This window comes from Cyprinus carpio, chromosome B21 (genome assembly GCF_018340385.1).
Source record: "Cyprinus carpio isolate SPL01 chromosome B21, ASM1834038v1, whole genome shotgun sequence".
Lineage (NCBI taxonomy): Eukaryota > Metazoa > Chordata > Actinopteri > Cypriniformes > Cyprinidae > Cyprinus > Cyprinus carpio.
In genome coordinates this window covers 12,622,197-12,628,743 of record NC_056617.1, presented here as the reverse complement: position 1 = coordinate 12,628,743, position 6,547 = coordinate 12,622,197, and the positions used below count along the sequence as shown (strand labels likewise).

The 6,547-nt window shown below is 35.1% G+C and overlaps 1 long non-coding RNA gene across 1 annotated transcript in view; it reads left to right on the top strand.

The window, feature by feature from the left end:
• LOC122141280 overlaps nt 1–1,543 on the top strand; it is a 3,910-nt gene extending 2,367 nt beyond the window's left edge. The window contains exon 3 of the long non-coding RNA XR_006157659.1: nt 1,444–1,543. This is a non-coding gene — a long non-coding RNA (uncharacterized LOC122141280). The remainder of the gene's footprint in view (nt 1–1,443) is intronic.
• Nucleotides 1,544–6,547: the final 5,004 nt, after the last annotated feature.

Below are 6,547 nucleotides of genomic sequence, written 5' to 3'. Positions count from 1 at the left end.
TGCGTTTTAAAATACAACAACGAGCACCACGAAACCATTTAAAGAGGCGCATTCAGCGGTCTCCTAGACTGAAAACAGTCAACAAAGTAAAATGATCTCAAATGTACAGCGCGCTCCCTTCATTTTATCAAATTATCATAATCACATATTCATTTTACAGTCCTGCTACTAGCATTTTATTCAGACTAAAACCCCTTTAATTCAGGTGAGAAAACTTTTTTTCCAAGTGGCTTTTGCACATAATAATAATACCGCTGCAGACGCATTTTGCAGCATTAAGCTTATTCATTGATTGTTAATTTAAACGACGATCGATCGTTGAAATGATCAAATATTGACATCCCTAAATGCCACATTGATGAAAACCTGGCTATTGTCTGCACTAAACCATGGCTTCCGAACAAACGCCATTCACCGTTTCTGTTGCTCCAGGACAGCCATGTCTCCTCGAGCACGGTGCTGTCTGTGAGCCGGGCTGAGTAACGGATTCCTTAATCACGCCTGCGTTTTGTGAGAACTGCCACCTACCCACCTCATTTACATAGACTAACTTTATCTCCCAGGACTGTTGTTGAATCTTCCAAAAGTTTTGGCTTGGGGTCCTTCACGCGGCAGCAGCACTTTCCAATCGCACTAATAACACGCCGGGCTGCCCGGACGCGCCTGAATTTAAATCGGCGCTATTTCAACACGGATATCGGCCGATGCCGATATATTAAAAATGACAAATATCGTTCGATATATCGGGTCGAATTATATCGGCCGACCGATATATCGGTCGACCTCTAGTCCATAGTCCGCAAAACAATCAGTATATCGTGCTTTGAAATTTGCTCAATTTTCTAATTGTGTTTTTGTGCTGGTATGAATTATAGTTTCAGTGTTTGGAATGATAATATGACTGTCAAACCTGGATTTGGGAATTTAATATTTGTATTTTTGCTTTGATATTTTATTATTTTGCTTTTGACATGTACTTTTGTGTAATAAATCAGTTTAAGTTACTTTGCATTTGGAAGGGTTAGTGCCTACAATAATTTCATATTGAGTCTGCAAATTAAATAAGACTTTTTAAATCCATCACAAGTTGGAAACATTAAAATAACGCCCTGTCAATGCACTTTTCTGTGAACCTGCTTGTGAATGTTATTAGAAAAGCAAGCTATATTCATAATGATATATATAACTACTATACAGTAGATGGTTAGCCTTAATATTGTACTGTACTATTTTTACAACCACTGTAAAGATGGGTGCCATTTGTATTTGTTTTGATGTTTTATTGATGTCTCACTCATCAGTTTGTAAGGAATAATAGTTTAACAGTATAATAATAGGAATTTTAAACACTTTTGGCATATATTTCCTGTCTCAAATAGTCTGTTTCTACCACAAACACTCAAAATTGAAAATTGCCTGATGAGTTTTTATCTGTAATTTTAGACCTGATGGAGGAGAAAGAGGAGAGCGAATAATCAAATTAGGTGGAAGAGAAACGTCATCATGTCAAAACTGGAGAAATCTTTCAGTTGCTCACCGAAAAAAGAAGAGCCAAAGAAATCTTTCCACTGCCCTCAGTGTGGAAAGAGTTTTCCCAACCAAAAAAAGTCTTAAAACTCACATGAAAAATCCACACTGGAGAGAAACCACACATATGTGATCAGTGCGGGAAGAGTTTTGCACGAGCACACACTCTTAAATTACATCTGCGTTCTCATTCTGGAGAAAGACAGTTTAACTCTGATCAGTGGTTTTGCACTATTAAATTATATTTGCGTTCTCATTCTGGAGAAAGACGAAGCTTCATGGTGTGTTCTCTGTGTGGAAAGAGTTTTACTCGGCTGGATAATTTAAAATTTCACTGGAAAAGACACAACGGTGTGAAGGATCACATTTGCTTAGATTGTGGGAGGAGCTTTACTAGATCTGATGCATTGAAAGGGCACCAGAGAGTTCACACTGGAGAAAAACCTTACAAGTGTTCACACTGTGACAAGAGATTCAGTAAGACTGGGGACTCTGAAGATACATGTGAGGACCCACACTGGGAGAGAAGCCTTACAAATGTGATCAATGCGGTAAATGTTTTATCAAAAAGGAGGCTTTAATGATCACTGAAAAATCACCACTGGAGAGAAGCCGCACACATGTGATCAGTGCGGGGAAAAGTTTTGCTCAAACAAAAACTCTTTGTGTTAATTATTAATTTTAGCTTGAGATTTGTTGTTGATGTTGGGATAGTTTTTTTTGATAATTGTGTTAAGAGTTTCTGTCAAAAATGAACTTTGAATGTTCATACAAAGCAGAGAAAACGTACATTTGTTTGTGTGGAAAGAGTTTTTCACGAATGGATTATTTAAAATTACACCAGAGAAGTCACAGCGGTGCAAAGGATCACATGTGCTTTGATTGTGGAAATACTTATACAACAGCAGCTGTATTGAATCGGCACCAGAGAATTCACACTGGAGAAAAAACCTTACAGGTGTTCACACTGTGACATGAGTTTCAGTCAGGCTGGGAAATCTGAAGAATCATGAGAGGATCCACACTGGAGAGAAGCCGTACACGTGTGATCAGTGCGGCAAGAGTTTTACAACTAAAAGGAGCCCTTAAGTCACACATGAAAATCCACACTGGAGAGAAACCATACTCATGTGATCAGTGCGGGAAGAGTTTTAGACATACATACACTCTTAAAATTCATCTGCGTTCTCACTCTGGAGAAAGACCATATAACTGTGATCAGTGTGGTAAAACATTTCCTAGGGCAGAACACCTGAAGGTCCACCTGAAAGTCCATACAAAGGAGAAGCCTTACACATGTTCTTCATGTGGAAAGAGTTTTAGGTCAGCTGGGTAATTTAAGAATTCACCAGAAAAGACACAGTGGTGTGAAGGATCACATGTGCTTTGAATGTGGGAAGACCTTCACCGCAGCTGTGACATTGAAAAAGCACCAGAGATTTCACACTGGAGAAAAAACACATGAGAAGGTCCAAAGTGGAAAGAAGCCTTTTACATGTGATCAGTGTGGGAAAAGTTTCACTCAGTCAGGATCACTACACCGTCATACTAAAAACAGCTGTCTGAAATTAAAGTAGCTCAAGCACATTTAAAGTGTGTTGCTGCATCCTCATCAAATATGACCCAATTACGCATTGAGTGATAAAAACTCTTTCATATAAATCATTAAAACATCATTATTATATAAGATGTTATATATAAAAGTTCATCTTTAATTCCAGCTTCAAGAAATTTTTCTAAAAATGTTTTCTGTAGAAAAGGTTTTTTTTTTGTTTGTTTGTTTTTTTGGACTAAAGCTGAATGTTATTATTGTGGACAGAGTTTCACATGGAAATAATGTCTCAAAATTCATCTGTATTTACACTTTCATGAGATTTTTGTAGTTGCTTAAGCAATTTATTAAATCAATTGATTATTTTATCAACTTTTGATTGTTTATTTATTTATTGCTCTTAATATGTGTATTTGAAAGCCATGAAGCACCACGATTGTTTTTTGAGCTTAAAAAGGTGTCATCATTTCCAATTTCTTTATTGATAGTTATTAGAAAATTGAACCATGTTTCACAAGAAAATATTATAGTGTTGTATGGTAAATGTAGCATTTAATAAAACTGTTTTCGATGATGTTTTTTTTTTGCTGATGATCCTGTGTAAGGTTTAAGTCAAGTCAAGTCATCTTTATTTATATAGCGCTTTAAACAAAACAGATTGTGTCAAAGCAACTGAACAACATTAATTAGGAAAACAGTGTGTCAATAATGACAGTTAAAGGCAATTCATCACTGAATTCAGTGATATCAGTTTAAAGATTGAGAGTATTAACAGAGCTGCTAAAAAGCTTCAATAGTTCCCGTTTTTACCTCATTAATTATGCTGTTGTGTTTAAATCACCTGTAAACTGCCACTTTAAGCTCATTTTGTTTGGTTTGTTTCATTTGACAACAAACCACACCATCAATATAAATCAGCATTTCATTCTATTTTGTGATAAACCGTGTTTCATCAAAAAAAGAAAGGATAATAAAAACTGGTATGACTAGGTAAGTGAAGTTTAAAATGAATTGTTATTTGTTTTTAAAATCATTTCTGATTTTTTTCCCCATACTTTTTTAAAATGTGGATTATTTTTTATTGTGGATATGTGTAATATTTGTCTTTATTACTCTGTTCATATGTCCATACTGAAGATAAAACAATGAAAATATATAAAATCATCTTAGAATTTGGGAAAATCATTAAAAAAAAGTTTAGAAAATAAAACCTCAGGTAAACACACATGGCATATCAAACCGTATCATTTATTTAACAAAAATAAAGCCAATATGGTAAAGCCACGTGTGACAAACTAGGGACACTGTAAGATTCAATTGCTTGATACACTTTTAGAAGCAATAATGTGATGTAATCATTTTCTGTATGATTTTATCTGTCTTCTCATATCATTCTGCAGGAATTCTGGCCCACTCTTCTTTACAGTGTTGCTTTGGTTTATCAATGTTTGTTGTTTATCCAAAGCTCTCGCCACAGCATTTCAGTCAGGAAGAGGGGACCAGCTCACACCAACATCCATGCTTCAAATCTACCTATCCAGCATACAGTACTGTGCAAAAGTCTTAGGCCAACAGTATTTTCACCACCAACAACAAAAAATGTTTTAAGACGGTTCTTTATGTCTTTTGTAGTGTGTCAGTAGAAAATTACAGTTTACATTTCCAAACACTCCTTTTACCATTCATTGTTGTTATTATCTGGTGATTTTTTTGTGTGCAAGAGGTGTGTGAGAGTATAGTGTTCTACACAGAGATCTGATCTCACCATCATCCACTCTGTGTACATGAAGAAACAGAAAAAAACTGAGGCAGTCTAAATCCAGAAAAAACTGTGGCAACACCTCTAAGACACTTCAAGAAACCTTCCTGCAAAGCAACCTGAAAAAACTATGTGCAAGTGTGCCTAGGACAAAAGCTTCTTTAACAAAAATCTGATTTGATTTAGTTAATAGAAGTTAATTGATAAATAAAATCTATTTATGGCTTTATTTTTAAAAATGTATCCTCACTTTACACTATGTTTACACAAGTGACTAAAACTTTTAACAGTATTGTAGCTTTGCAGAAAGGTTTCATCAAGCATCTGGGAGACATTGCTACAGTTTTTCTGGATTTAGTCGGTCTCAGTTTTTTCTGTTTCTTAATGTAATCGAAGACAGACTGATGATGGTGAGATCAGATCTCTGTGTGGAGCACTGGCTGCTGTCAGACTCCTTGTGCATAAAATCTCACTTGATTATTACAATTAATGGGAAAAGTAATGTTTGGAAATGTATACTGATATTTCCCACTGACACACTGTAGCAGCAAAAGATATAAATAACTGGCAAACCATTTATTGTTGCTGAAAATAGTAATGGCCTAAGACTTTTGCACAGTACTATATGTGCAAAATAGTGTTTTTTTTTTTTTTTTTTTTTTTTTTTGGAAGGGGTTTAACAGCTATTGTAAACATTTGGAACAACCGAAATAAACTCCAAACAAACGTTTTTTTTTTTCCCCAGATTTCAGAAAGACATAATTTGTTGTAACTTTTGTTATATGAGCAATGATTACATCTATATATCATGACTACTTTTGGGGCTTTCTGTGTTTTAAATATTTAAAATGCCTGATAAATTATATTTTACCCCAAACATAACAGATTGAATGAGGTGTCTGGGATTGCAGTGTTATTGTCTGTCTAAATTTTTAACTATTTTAATCTTGATATCCAGTATCACAGACCAAGTTGCTTCTGAGGATATAACAAGAATAATGTAAATGAAGAATTATTAATCAATCGTCTTGTGATTGCTGCTGATAACATTTGGCTAAGGTTTCAGTTATTAATCTAACAGAGGAAACAAGGAAAAATAGAGCATCAGTTAAAAGAGAAAATCCTGAAGTATTAGAGAAATGTAGCACAACGCTCATAAAATATTCCCAAGCAATTGCTTGGCAAACAAGAGGATATGCAATGCATGATTAAATATCTAGCTGATGATGCTCAGAACTGAGGTGACACTGACCTCTGCTGGTGAAAATTAGTTATTGGTTGTGGTTATTGTATTGACTGAACTCATCACACAGACTGCCATTCTCAAGAGTGCTTTATTGCAAAGGCAACACAGCTAAATGAGTATCAGTACATCTGCTGGTGAAAATTAACAACAAACTTAAGGTCTGTCAACTTTAACAGCACTTATTCACAATAACAGAAAAAAAAAAAACATGTTAGTTCACAACACTTATCTTTTTGCATATTTCTAACGTTAACTGCACAAAACTTTGTTGCATATGAGTCAATACTAAGTAAATATTGTTTTTTTGTTGTTGTTGTTTTTGTTTTTTTAACAACCTAATTTAAGACTCTTCTATCAGTTTTTTAGGTTTCATTGTGTGATGACGTGGTCTTCCCCCACCTATCTCAGTGGAAGGTGAGTTTTCTGTGATGTTGACGGCTGTAGAGCTAGGTGAGTTTTTTTC